Genomic DNA, 15,561 nt, shown 5'->3' with positions numbered 1-15,561 from the left:
GGGCAGGGATATAAGGGGGGGCTCCACCTTACAGCTACATTACAGTACCCCCCCCCCGTGTATATATGTATAGTGCAGTATAGTGATGGGGGGGCAGGGATATAAGGGGGGCTCCACCTTACAGCTACATTACAGTAACACCCCCCCCCCCCCCCCCCCCCCCCCCGAGGATATATGTATAGTGCAGTATAGTGAGGGGGGCAGGGATATAAGGGGGGGCTCCACCTTACAGCTACATTACAGTAACACCCCCCCCTGTGTATATATGTGTAGTGCAGTATAGTGAGGGGGGGGGCAGGGATATAAGGGGGGGCTCCACCTTACAGCTACATTACAGTAACCCCCCCCCCCCTGTGTATATATGTATAGTGCAGTATAGTGAGGGGGGGCAGGGATATAAGGGGGGGCTCCACCTTACAGCTACATTACAGTAACCCCCCCCCCCTGTGTATATATGTATAGTGCAGTATAGTGAGGGGGGGGGCAGGGATATAAGGGGGGGCTCCACCTTACAGCTACATTACAGTAACCCCCCCCCCCCCTGTGTATATATGTATAGTGCAGTATAGTGAGGGGGGGCACAGGGATATAAGGGGGGGCTCCACCTTACAGCTACATTACAGTAACCCCCCCCCCTGTGTATATATGTATAGTGCAGTATAGTGGGGGGGGGCAGGGATATAAGGGGGGGCTCCACCTTACAGGTACATTACAGTAACACCCCCCCTGTGTATATATGTATAGTGCAGTATAGTGAGGGGGGGCACAGGGATATAAGGGGGGGCTCCACCTTACAGCTACATTACAGTAACCCCCCCCCCCCCCCCCTGTGTATATATGTATAGTGCAGTATAGTGATGGGGGCAGGGATATAAGGGGGGGCTCCACCTTACAGCTACATTACAGTAACACCCCCCCCCCCCTGTGTATATATGTATAGTGCAGTATAGTGAGGGGGGGGCACAGGGATATAAGGGGGGGCTCCACCTTACAGCTACATTACAGTAACACCCCCCCCCCCCGTGTATATATGTATAGTGCAGTATAGTGAGGGGGGGCAGAGATATAAGGGGGGGCTCCACCTTACAGCTACATTACAGTAACACCCCCCCCCCCCCCGTGTATATATGTATAGTGCAGTATAGTGAGGGGGGGCACAGGGATATAAGGGGGGGCTCCACCTTACAGCTACATTACAGTAACCCCCCCCCCCCCCCCGTGTATATATGTATAGTGCAGTATAGTGAGGGGGGGGGCAGGGATATAAGGGGGGGCTCCACCTTACAGCCCCCCCCCCCCCCCGTGTATATATGTATAGTGAGGGGGCACAGGGATATAAGGGGGGGCTCCACCTTACAGCTACATTACAGTAACACCCCCCCCTGTGTATATATGTATAGTGAGGGGGGGCAGGGATATAAGGGGGGGCTCCACCTTACAGCTACATTACAGTAACACCCCCCCCCCCCGTGTATATATGTATAGTGCAGTATAGTGAGGGGGGGCAGGGATATAAGGGGGGGCTCCACCTTACAGCTACATTACAGTAACACTCCCCCCCTGTGTATATATGTATAGTGCAGTATAGTGAGGGGGGGGGCAGGGATATAAGGGGGGGCTCCACCTTACAGCTACATTACAGTCACCCCCCCCCCCTGTGTATATATGTATAGTGCAGTATAGTGAGGGGGGGCAGGGATATAAGGGGGGGCTCCACCTTACAGCTACATTACAGTAACACCCCCCCCCCCCTGTGTATATATGTATAGTGCAGTATAGTGAGGGGGGGGGCAGGGATATAAGGGGGGCTCCACCTTACAGCTACATTACAGTAACCCCCCCCCCCGTGTATATATGTATAGTGCAGTATAGTGAGGGGGGGCAGGGATATAAGGGGGGGCTCCACCTTACAGCTACATTACAGTAACACCCCCCCCCTGTGTATATATGTATAGTGCAGTATAGTGAGGGGGGGGGCAGGGATATAAGGGGGGGCTCCACCTTACAGCTACATTACAGTAACACCCCCCCCCCCCTGTGTATATATGTATAGTGCAGTATAGTGAGGGGGGGCACAGGGATATAAGGGGGGGCTCCACCTTACAGCTACATTACAGTACCCCCCCCCCTGTGTATATATGTATAGTGCAGTATAGTGAGGGGGGGGGGCACAGGGATATAAGGGGGGGCTCCACCTTACAGCTACATTACAGTAACCCCCCCTCCCCCCTGTGTATATATGTATAGTGAGGGGGGCACAGGGATATAAGGGGGGGCTCCACCTTACAGCTACATTACAGTAACACCCCCCCCCTGTGTATATATGTATAGTGCAGTATAGTGAGGGGGGGCAGGGATATAAGGGGGGGCTCCACCTTACAGCTACATTACAGTACACCCCCCCCCCCCCTGTGTATATATGTATAGTGCAGTATAGTGAGGGGGGGCAGGGATATAAGGGGGGGCTCCACCTTACAGCTACATTACAGTAACACCCCCCCCTGTGTATATATGTATAGTGCAGTATAGTGAGGGGGGGCAGGGATATAAGGGGGGGCTCCACCTTACAGCTACATTACAGTAACCCCCCCCCCTGTGTATATATGTATAGTGCAGTATAGTGATGGGGGCAGGGATATAAGGGGGGGCTCCACCTTACAGCTACATTACAGTAACACCCCCCCCTGTGTATATATGTATAGTGCAGTATAGTGAGGGGGGGGGCAGGGATATAAGGGGGGGGCTCCACCTTACAGCTACATTACAGTAACCCCCCCCCCCCCGTGTATATATGTATAGTGCAGTATAGTGAGGGGGGGCACAGGGATATAAGGGGGGGCTCCACCTTACAGCTACATTACAGTAACACCCCCCTGTGTATATATGTATAGTGCAGTATAGTGAGGGGGGGGCACAGGGATATAAGGGGGGGCTCCACCTTACAGCTACATTACAGTAACACCCCCCCCCCCTGTGTATATATGTATAGTGCAGTATAGTGAGGGGGGGGGCACAGGGATATAAGGGGGGGCTCCACCTTACAGCTACATTACAGTAACCCCCCCCCCTCTGTGTATATATGTATAGTGCAGTATAGTGAGGGGGGGGGCACAGGGATATAAGGGGGGGCTCCACCTTACAGCTACATTACAGTAACCCCCCCCCCCTGTGTATATATGTATAGTGAGGGGGGGCACAGGGATATAAGGGGGGGCTCCACCTTACAGCTACATTACAGTAACCCCCCCCCCTGTGTATATATGTATAGTGCAGTATAGTGAGGGGGGGCAGGGATATAAGGGGGGGCTCCACCTTACAGCTACATTACAGTAACACTCCCCCCCCCCCTGTGTATATATGTATAGTGCAGTATAGTGATGGGGGGCAGGGATATAAGGGGGGGCTCCACCTTACAGCTACATTACAGTAACACCCCCCTGTGTATATATGCATAGTGCAGTATAGTGAGGAGGGGGCAGGGATATAAGGGGGGGCTCCACCTTACAGCTACATTACAGTAACCCCCCCCCTGTGTATATATGTATAGTGAGGGGGGGTCACAGGGATATAAGGGGGGGCTCCACCTTACAGCTACATTACAGTAACCCCCCCCCTGTGTATATATGTATAGTGAGGGGGGGCACAGGGATATAAGGGGGGGCTCCACCTTACAGCTACATTACAGTAACACTTCAGCCCTAGTGACACAGACAGCTTTCCCTAGTGTAATGGTAACATGTAATATACAGACATCGGGGGAGGCTCAGTATCTGCTTGTAGCACCAGTGATATGTTTCTGTGTTGGGACCAGGGCTTGTGCAGCCCTACAGTTCCCAATACAGCCACTGGTAGCAGCAGAGGGCCATGTAACTTCTTAATATTCTGTGTAAAAATAAAATGTAAAAAAATATATATATACATGTACTAATTATCCTGGATTATGCAAATTTTTAGGTGAATACTTAAAGATTTTTTAAAAAAAGTTGCATCAAAAAAATATTTACCCGTTGAATCCTGGTTTATAAGCTCGAACCCTCGGTAATGATTCCCGCTGCCTGGTGGCTTCGTGCAGCGGGCGGATCCAGCGGGAGGACCGCCTGGAAAACTGGGATACAGCCATAGCCATAGGCTTTCCAGGTGGTCCTCCCGCTGTATCCGCCCGCTGCACGGAGCGGCCAGACAGCGGGAAACTGATGCCGAGCGTTCGGGTTCATACGAACCCGAACCTCGGAGGGTTCGGACCATCCCTACTGATGATCAATGCTCCCATTGTGTTTTCAGCCAAATCGAAATGTCATATAAGTTTAGAAAATAAAATAACACAATCAAATTGTAACCCTGACAGAAAATCCTGGAACCTCCATGTTATGTCTGAATTATAAAGAAGAGGATGAAGGTGCGGAGCAGCGCTCCTCAGGAGAAGCCCTCCTCCCCCTTACTGTACATCCAGGACGTCACACTACAGATCTATCATATAATCCTCCTGACCATGAGGAACCTTCTCCTGACCGCTCACACACCGCTACCACAGGGACGGGCCAGAAAAGGTTTCATTGTGGTGAATGTGGAAAAGAGTTTACAAAAAAATCTGATCTGGTGACACACAGAGGAAGTCACACAGAATTGAGCACGTTTCCATGTTCAGAATGTGGGAACTGTTTTGCTAGTAAATCATATTTGGCTGAACATAATAGAATTCACACTGGAGAAAAGCCATATTCATGTCCAGAATGTGGAAGATGTTTTACTTTTAAACCACAGCTTTATATACACCAGAGAATTCACACAGGAGAGAAGCCATATCCATGTTTAAAATGTGGGAAAAGGTTTACATGTAAATCACAGCTTGTCACACATGAGAGAAGTCACACAGGGGAGAAGCCGTATTCTTGTTTAGAATGTAAAAAATGTTTTGTGCAAAAAGTGGAGCTTGATATACACGAGAGAAGACACAGGGGAGAGAAGCCATATGTATGTTTAGAATGTGGGAAATGTTTCACCTCTAAATCGCAGCTTACTATACATGAGAGAAGTCACACAGGAGAGAAGCGATTTTCATGTTTAGAATGTGGGAAATGTTTTGCAAGAAAATCAAATCTTGTTGTACATCAGAGAAGTCACACAGGAGAGAAGCCGTATTCATGTTCAGAATGTGGTAAATGTTTTGTTACTAAAAGCAGTCTAAAGATCCATCTGAGATATCACTCAGGAGAGAAGCCATATTCGTGTTCAGAATGTGATAAATGTTTTGTTACTAAAAGAAATCTACAGATTCATCTGAGAACTCACAGATAAGTCATGTTAATGTTATGTTTTATAAGGCAATCTAGGCGTGAAACTTGTAAAAATCGTTTGTTCTTGTTTGGATGTGAGAGGAATGAGTTAATCCATCCAAAGTTTGAAGGAAGAAAAATAAATTCTTTTCTCACGAACTTTCCTACATGACTGAATCCTGTTCAAGGACATACAGCTGGTCCACCGTCTGTTCCCAGCAGATAATAAATGTTATTCTAGAATTCACATTCTCGTAAGCAGATAACAAATGTTTTTTAGCATCCTTATGTATGTATCAACATCCTTATGTAAACAATTTTAATTGAACATTTAATCTTATTGTATATCCATATCTGTCAAAATATATCTGTAGTTATTCGTTTTTTTGAAGTTGATGACGTATATAGTGTATGACTTTGCATTTTACATTCATATCCATTGGTTTTTCCTGTATAAATAAAGGTGGGTTCTCAGAGATGGGGGAACACACCAGACTTGTTTACAAGATACGTAGTCTGTGTCCTCATTCTAAGTGCATGGTGTGGGAGAGGGGATCCGGACCCATTCTCCAACTCAATTAGGAAACAGCCAACAACAGTAGGCCTTCTTTGGGAAGGCACCTCGACATTATTGGCGCCCGAACAGGGACATGCCCATTACATCGGGAGATCGGATGACCTACACTGCTGTACCAGGAGAGAGAGGGGTGAACAAGGAGACCACAAAACCTGGCCAGGTAAGAGTAAAAAATTTGTTTGCTCTTTTCTGTGCTCTCCTCCTTCACATCTTTCTTACCTACCTCTGCAGAGTAAGTTATCAAAGTGAACTCACGATAGGCGTGTCAAATTGAACTTTGTTCTCCTCTTGTTGGCTGTTCTATGTCTGTTTGTCCTAACCTGTGAGGGATAGTATATAGTAGGCGAAGAATTACTCATTCAGGCTAAAACTGTTACCCAGAGCCCGGCCGTGGTTGTCACAGGTCCTTATAGACACGGAGCGTTGTGCGGTGGGAACAGTGCCAGTGCTAGAACCACCTTGGAATGAGCCTAGTAGCCTAACTATACAAGGACGCTGGACAGTGGTCTGGTTGTTTCCAAGGGAAAGATCTGTGATATGCTAATTACTGTCCTCTGTATACTTGGGGTAACTTGTTTTGCAATCTACATAGCAGCAAGAGTGTATTTCAACATAAGAGACAGAAGCCCTGAACCGTGGAATATTCTAAGTCCCAGCTTTTGGTAGTGATCCGTGGTCATAAGTGTACAGGACACAAGAAAGGAAATCATCAGTTGATCATTCTGGGTGCCTCCTGTTATACGATCACGAAGTAACATAAAATGGGACAAACAGAATCAAAAGGGGTTTCTGCAACCCACATAGTGACCTGCCGATATGGCAAAGAACAAGCAAAAAGGGCAAAAGCAATGTTGAAATATTTTAACATCCAACACGATGCTGTTTTTAACCCCAATACTTGGACTGAAGTCCAAGAAACAAGGGGAGGATTAATAATTGATAATGGATGGGAAATGACAGTTACCCATATGAAAGATCTATCTCAACAGGCAAAAGACCAACAATGGATGTATGACTGTGTGAAGGTATATAATAATATAAAGATATATCAAAAACCATTCCTTAACTTCAGTCTCAGCCCAATATATATTTAGCATCTGGAATCTGCGTGTGAAGGTTTTCTGTTTCTGCCATGCTGCTGGACAACAGACCCTCTTGTCAATCAAGCTATTCCATCCTGGATGTATTGAGAGGAGCCTTGGCCCTAAATAGAAGTACCAGACCATTGCTGTGAAGTCATGAATATACAAAGAACTGTGCCCTGTCTCTGGACTGTAGCCAATGAGAACTTAACATGTGTATTCTTGTCCATTTTGAGCCCACCCTAAACTGTATAAGACCCCTCTGTATTTACAATAAAGTGGTGCACCCTGCTGAGAGAGGAGCGATACCAACGCACGTGTTTGGTGTTATTTTCTCACTGCCGGCCTCAGCGTTATAATTTGGACAGGAGTGGTCATTCGAAGAAGGGCGATAAAAGCCAAGTCACCCTTTCAGTGGCGCCTAGAACGTGGGGCCTGAGGTCTTCACGGGACAATTGATCGCGAGGACCGACAACTTGCTACATACTGGGTGACCCCAGGACCCGCCTAAATTAGGAGGCTGATCACCTCCACTAAAACACGGTAAGTCTGCTGATTTTTTATAAATCTGTGGCTTATGCGTGTATTAGACGGTCCTTGGGAAACTGGGTGTGGCTATATCGATCCTTTAGATCAGGACTGAACGGCCAGTTTTATTGTCCCTGTTGTACTGACCCAAGAACCCTTATTGTGTATAAGTATATATATATGTGCATACACAGCCGTACCGACTGACCATACCCTGGGTTGGTGGAAGTGGTTTCCCTTAGGAACTGTGTGACTGAGGACTCGTTGTTGGAGGACTCTTTTGAGGTGAAGACTCTTTTGAGGTGAAGACTCTTGGTTAGAGGAATAGTTACAGTTGTCGGTTGTTCATTTTTACTGTGTCAGTGACATTTTATATGTCCAGGAACTGTGAGGGACCTCTGGGGATTATTAAGTCGTGCTCCACACTGCGGGGGACGTGGGACCCTTGTTGTGTATAAATTGGACCCTACATTGTGGAGGACGCGGGATCTCTACAGGTAATCTCTACAGGTAACCGCCTCCTGTTGAGACCGATAGATTAGCTACGGTAATAACACGAGGAGTAGGCTGACGCAGGGAGACTGGGCGCGGTGTGACGCGGAAGTAGGAAATTCACTCAGTTGCTCAGTTTTTGGGGGTTACTGAACTCCAAAGGGAAGATTATGACTGTATTGAATACTCTGTCTGAGGAAGGTTGTGATTTTTCTTTTTTGCTGTTTTTTGTATTTTTACGGGGGTCAGCGAGCGTCCTGGACAGTGTGTGTGACCTTTCGGTCTCACACGCAGGATATTTTTGTACACAGGATAGCATTCGGTGTAATCCGATATTCACCTTGTGAAACAATTTGGGATTAGCCCTGATTGAATCACGGGGGAAGAAACAAGCTGACACCTGGACGGCGGTGTAGGGGAACCAGTCATAGTCCCCTGCGGGGAACAGAAACCAACAAACATAATGAAAGGCTTACGATTTTTGTTTAAGCCAAAAGTGTGTCTTGAGAGATACAAGACTCCAGTGGATTTGGTGGTTTGTAGAGATAAAAAGCTGATGGATTTGTGTGGGATATATGTAATTGGAATATTGTAATGAAAAGGGAAAGGTTAGTGGATATTTATATCATGTTGAAACGATCTGCCACCACCTTATAATGGTAGCAATCCCCAGTGCTGAGAGTGTCTCCATTGTGGCCAGCAGAACCCACCCACAGCTGAGTATTGTGTTTCTTGTAGGAAGGGACACCCCTTAGGGTACACCCACTAGGCCACAATCTACATAGCCTCTTGTTTTAGAGGAAAGTGGGGAAGTCCCTAGTTAATATCAAGGGAGAAAGTAGAAAGGTGTCTGAACTGTCTATTGGGGTAGTATAGTGGAAAATGGAAGCTTGTATGGAGTTGTGAATCTGAATGTTAGGAAAGCTTAGCTCCTTAGAAAGCTGGGTTGCTGGATGAGGTAATATCTTTCCTCTGTGTTTTGTGTTCTCAGTGCAGGGTCTGAGGCTGATTTATTACCTATGTCTGTTACATGGAGTTGGTGGGGGTAGTGCTATTGCATAGAAAATGTGTGTATTTTGTGTTGTGAGTAGTATGTCATTCTACAGAGTCAGACACATCCCCTGCTCAGTAATATCTTTGAGGTCTGGAGTATATAATGATTTTTGGGGGTACTGGAGTTGTGTGTTATTTCTGAGAGTTGCAATCAGATTGTGTAAGATTTGTACAATTCTTGTCTCAGGTTTAGAATGTTTGAAAAATTAAATTAAACTAACAAATAGTGACTGCTGCTTTATCTCCGTAATGGAATGATAGAAGACCGAAGCAGCATTACATTTATTAATGAAAAGATCAGGAAAATGTATAAATTAGGTGAATCTCAATATTTGAGTAGGAATGCATTCAATGATGTAATGAAACAGGGAGTTATCAGGCCTGGTATAGGTATTGGCTAGAAGTAGCCCAGTACATAAAGGATAGTGATTTATTGGCAAATGACCTGGAGTAAAAAGTAGTTATTCTATTGTTAGCAGTAATATAGAAGAATATGCTAATTAATACATTGTAATTATAATTTGACCCTGAGAGAAGAGAATGATTAGTTATTAGTTGTTAGTATAACAAATGTATGGTTTAGGGTTATATTTTTTCTTCCCCTAGAATTTCCTGTGGAAAATGTGAAAGTTATTAATAAGTATTGGAGTCATTCCTCAGATGTCAGGAAGAATTTGTATGTACAATGTTTCTCTATTGTATCTATTACTTTTCCACATAATATAGCATTATTAGATTATTTCCGGAATCACTCCCAATGGCTAAATTTTATAATATGTGATTCTAATGTTATTCTCTCTTGTTACAGAGTCTCTATGTAAAAGAATATGTGCATCCTTGTATATAATGGTGGATTGTAAATAGTGGCTTTGTGTTAGCATGCACGGTTTTATAATATGTTGTGCTAATATAACAGAATGCATTTGATTAAACAATGTATTGTATCTACCAAGTCTTGTTGCATGATATTTTAACCTCTTAAGGACATATGACGTACCCCTACGTCATATGTCCTCACTTGCACTTCAGAGCGGGGCCGCGCGGCGGCCCCGCTTTGAAGTGCCGCGATCCCGGGTGCCGCGTGTAGCCCGGGACCGCCGCTATTAGCGGGCACGGTCTGATCGCCGTGCCCGCTAATTAGCTAATCAGAGGCAGCTGTCAAAGTTGACAGCTGCCTCCGATTACCGGAGGCAACGTTTCCCTGGTGTCTAGTGGGGGAGATCGCTCCTCCGGGACCCTGTCCCGGAGGAGCGATCTCCGTTACTGATGCCGGCCGGGGACGCGTCCAAGATGGCGCCGTCCTCGGCTCGGCACTCGTTTACAGCCGGCTGCAGCAGCCGAAAGCAAACGAGTGCCGATCTCATGGATCTCTGCAGCATATCTATGCTGCAGAGATCTCAATGAGAGATCACAGTGTATATACTAGAAGTCCCCCATGGGAGCTTCTAGTATATGTGTAAAAAAAAAAAAAAAGTGTTGTTAATAGTAAAAAGCCCCCTCCCCTAAAAAAAGTCTGAATCACCCCCCTTTTCCCAGGTTTTAAATAAAAGTAAACAAATAAATAAATAAATAAACATGTTTGGTATCGCCGCGTGCGTAATCGCCCGAACTATTAATTAATCACATTCCTGATCTCGTACGGTAAACGGCGTTAGCGCAAAAAAATCCCAAAGTGCAAAATTGCGCATTTTTGGTCGCATCAAATCCAGAAAAAATGTAATAAAAAGCGATCAAAAAGACGTATATGGGCAATCAAGGTACCGATAGAAAGATCAAATCATGGCGCAAAAAATGACACCTCGCACAGCCCCATAGACCAAAGGATAAAAGCGCTATAAGCCTGGGAATGGAGCGATTTTAAGGAACGTATATTGGTTAACAACGGTTTGAATTTTTTACAGGCCATCAGATACAATATAAGTTATACATGTTATATATCGTTTTAATCGTAACGACTTGAGGTACATGCATAACAAGTCAGTTTTACCCCAGGGTGAATGGCGTAAAAACACATTTCCCCCAAATAAAAGAAATGCGTTTTTTTTTTCAATTTCACCACACTTCGAATTTTTTTCTGGTTTCGCAGTGTACTTTATGCAAAAATTCAGCCTGTAATTGCAAAGTACAATTAGTGAAGCAAAAAATAAGGGCTCATGTGGGTTTCTAGGTGGAAAAATGCAAGTGCTATGACCTTTTATGCACAAGGAGGAAAAACCGAAAACGTAAAAATGAAAATGGGCCATGTCCTTAAAGGGTTAATTCCCATTTAGTGTGAGCATAAAAGCATGGGCTTAGGAGGTGATTGATGGGAACAGGACGGCCTGGAATGTCCTGAGATAGATACATATATTTGTGTCCATGTTTTCTCTTTTATGTCTATTTTGTCTTTAGAAGAATTTTTTTGGAAAGGCCTATATATATATATATATTTGTGTTCACCATGGAAGGATCAGAATATTGAGGAACAACCAATACACCGAGACTTGTTGGATCCATTAAACATCTATTTTTTGGGAGTTTCCTAGGAAAATACTAAAAAGGTTTCAATGCGCATTTTTGAATGGTGGAGTAAATGTAAAAGTTATCTATGATGAATGAGTGACGTGTTGTAGCAGCTGCTCAGTAAGGGGAATGTATGAGTATGGTACCATGTGTGTGTGTGTGATGTGACAAAATAATTGAAACAAACCATATGACTAAGGGAAAAGTGTCTTAGTTGTTTACATGAAGAAACATAGGGGAAAAAATATTAAGTGCCCAATGTTTTATCCTGTGACATTATAGTAAAAATATTGACATTTATCCGGATATACATAAAGATACATTTCAGAGGTACATGATGCTTTAGATACAAGGGAGTAATTTTAATCATGTGGTTATAATGATGTCATAATCAGAATTTGGAGTTGAATTGTTAACTAAATTTTGTTTTTATTTCTACAGGACTCTTTATGGTGGGATTTCAAAAGAGTTTACATATAATGATACAGATGCAGTGTATATACCTACAGGCGTATAATTATTGGATAGGTGTATGGATAAGTGCATGTATATATATACACACAGCTGTATGGTCATTGGGAATATCTGATTATTGTTAGTGGGTCCTTGTTAGTATACTTCCCATCACTGATGTCTCAGATTACAGTAAGACAGCTGCCAAGTTCAGCGAGTGTTTCACATAGATCAATCTGGGTTTAAACACCACTCACTGATACCAATTTGTGGGTAATAATGTTAAAAAACAATATAATGTGGGAATATTAATAAAAATGACATTTTATGTTGTGACATTGTTTAGGTAAATAAAAGAATTAGTATATACATTGGAATAACACATGAGCACAAACATTAACAAAACAAGGTCTATAATAAGCATATTGTTCTATTATATAGAGAATAGTGTTTTTAATCAAAAACATTCAAATGATGTTTTTAGAGTAATTGTGGTAATGCTTCTTCATTGAATGTGTTTACAATAGCTTGGATCTTTCATATTATTTCCGTAACATATTCATTGAATGAAACATTCTATCTTAATGATGTTGAGAACAATACGGTTTCCAGTACATATCTAGACTTGTGTAAAGACAATTTAAATTACTTGTAACTTTTGAAAGGCCATATCTTATTGATTATCTTATTGATTATCTTAATGATTATGTTATTGATTAGGTTATTGAACATTTTGGTAAATGAGGTTTTTGATATGGAAGTATTTAAGACAAATAGAATTCTATGTTATGGTACACTGTGATTATCATAGGATAGCAATGATTACCAAGTTTTTGGTATAGGACAGGGAAGGAAAGAAGATCTTCAATCAAGACACCAAAGCTTACAATTCTTTACAAAGATTCTTGATATCTGATATTTACAAACTCCAGCAGATGACCAGAAGCAGGAGAAAGAGACTGGCCTGTAACTTTATCCAAGTGAAGCACTTGATGGGAGAACATGAATCATGGGCAGTTTTTGCTATTGTTTTGTTTAGTCAACAGACATGCTGAGATCTCTAGTACTACATCCAGCACTATCGCTATATTATCATTGAACTTTCTTCAGGCCATCTATCCTGGGACTATGCCATCTTCATGAGCGACATTTTCTGTAACCTTATCAAGCTAACTACAGATGTCATGACCTGAGACCAAGTATGCGGCCTATGAGGGAAGTTGTGTATGATTCTTTACAGTCTGCAACAAGTTTACAATGGACTCTAAAAGATTTTGTTCATTGAATTAAATCTCCTTAAGTGGTCATGATGACAGAGGAAAGCCTATATCTATATAAGCTGACTGAGAAAGGACTATGCTACGCTATGAGATGTCTGCTTCAGGTACTGATGTTACAGAATTAAAGACGACCCTTGCAGAGGTTTCCTATGAGAAGTCAGATGAAATGTGAAAGCTGCTGTTCATCAAGGGGGGTTTCAAGGATTTTTAACCCTTGGTTTGCTCTTCCAGAGGCCTAGCAGATGTTACCTCACAGCTTCAACTCCAGAGAGACTACACAAAGAAACAAAGAATGCTTTCCATACAAAGAAAGTGAAGTGTATGGCTGCATGAGGAATAATCTATGGACATTAGCTTGTTGTTTACTTTTTTATTATTTGAATGAACTTTAAGAACTTTAGCAATCAAATATTTAATTAATAATGAGGGAGATCTATAATTTTGTTATACCAAGAAGAATGAAGTCATCTGAACTACTAAATTTATCATGGCTCACAATGAAGACAAGAAGGTGCATTTTTAGATTAGGTTTAGCTAGTATTCTATTGTTTTGTGAAACCAATCACAGTTTATCATAACACAAATATTATAAAATCACAGTATATCACAGGCTTATATCTATAGTCCTTATAGACAGGTTATTATGGACATTGCCATGTGTATCCATGAGAGGAGATGAAGAAAGAAGATTCAGTAATGGTTTGCTTCTAAGGTTATTGTTCATTGAAAAATCTTAATGCTTTGAAGGATCGATACAATGTATCTCACCCTCATGAGGGGAAATGGTAAATATGATGGGTTGATTTTACAATGAACAATTGGATTGTATTGTATTGGAGTGCACGTTTATAAACTACTGATACCATTTTAGTACAGCACTATTCATAATTTCATATGCACTTTTCATGGTTACATATCATATGGAGGGTAGTGTTGCTAGTTATAAATACGAACATAGTATATAGTACGATATCTATACATACATAACTGTAAACAGGTTATGCAGACATATAGAGGTATATTTGTCATGGTCACATATGTGTAGACGCATACACATAATTATAATAAACACACCCAAACATGACATTTACAGACAGTGTATTTTGTGTAATTGAACTCTTTTTCATTTTTCTATAAGTCTTTTGATTTGTTTTTAAGTCCAGTTATGACCGCACCGGTTTCTGTCAATAGCAACAGACAGAATTAGGAGAGGAAGATGAGGGGTTTGTGTAATAATGATATAAGATTTTGGGTGAAAGATAATTTTAATGTGATGACTCTAGATATTGGGGAGTTGTAACATTAAAGTAAATGGGAAATGATTATGATTCAGATGATATTCCCTCTCTTAAGACGACCATATATTATCAAGGTTGTAATAGCATAAAATAGGATTTAGGGATAATTTAGTGGGAGTCCCCTGGTCCTGGGAAGTCCAAGTACAAAGGGGGGTGACCCATTAGGGGTCTCTCGTCTCAAAATTGGTGAAACCTCCTTTACCCTACCCGCCTGGGACCAGACGGACTCAAAGGCCCCAAGGGATATTAGGGAACGTTTATGAATTGCAATTGTTTTTAGGGGGGACTATGAAGGTATATAATAATATAAATATATATCAAAAACCATTGCTATTCCTTAACTTCAGTCTTAGTCCAATATATATTTAGCATATGGAATCTGCGTGTGAAGGTTTTTTGTTTCTGCCATGCTGCTGGACAACAGACCCTCTTGTCAATCAAGCTATACCATCCTGGATGTATTGAGAGGAGCCTTGGCCCTAAATGGAAGTACCAGACCATTGCTGTGAAGTCATGAATATGCAAAGAACTGTGCCCTGTCTCTGGACTGTAGCCAATGAGAACTTAACATGTATATTCTTGTCCATTTTGAGCCCACCCTAAACTGTATAAGACCCCTCTGTATTTACAATAAAGTGGTGCACCCTGCTGAGAGAGGAGCGATACCAGCGCACGTGTTTGGTGTTATTTTCTCACTGCCGGCCTCAGCGTTATAATTTGGACAGGGATGGTCATTCGAAGAAGGGTGATACAAATCACCCAAATCACCCTTTCAACTGGACAGAGGGAACCTGGGATATAACCCAGAGGGGAGATAACAAAAAGGGACTGAGCCTTACTTCAGCTCCAAATCCCCCCCCTTCTTACACAAAAACAGTACACGGACCCCCGGGATGGGTATGTTGTAACTGTGGTCAACAAAACCCAGACTGGGAAGACACTTGCTTAGCATGTGGGGCACACAAGCCTCATCCTGATGCTTTGCACCCTGTGATTGAGAGAAGGATATTTATTAAGGAACCA

The 15,561-nt window shown here is 42.9% G+C and overlaps 1 protein-coding gene across 5 annotated transcripts in view; it reads left to right on the top strand.

The window, feature by feature from the left end:
• Window positions 1-15,561, top strand: part of LOC138797152 (zinc finger protein 84-like) — an 863,099-nt gene that overhangs the window by 609,892 nt on the left and 237,646 nt on the right. The window lies entirely within an intron of this gene.

The sequence above is a fragment of the Dendropsophus ebraccatus genome, chromosome 7 (assembly GCF_027789765.1).
Source record: "Dendropsophus ebraccatus isolate aDenEbr1 chromosome 7, aDenEbr1.pat, whole genome shotgun sequence".
NCBI lineage: Eukaryota > Metazoa > Chordata > Amphibia > Anura > Hylidae > Dendropsophus > Dendropsophus ebraccatus.
This window is presented reverse-complemented; position numbering and strand designations above follow the sequence as displayed.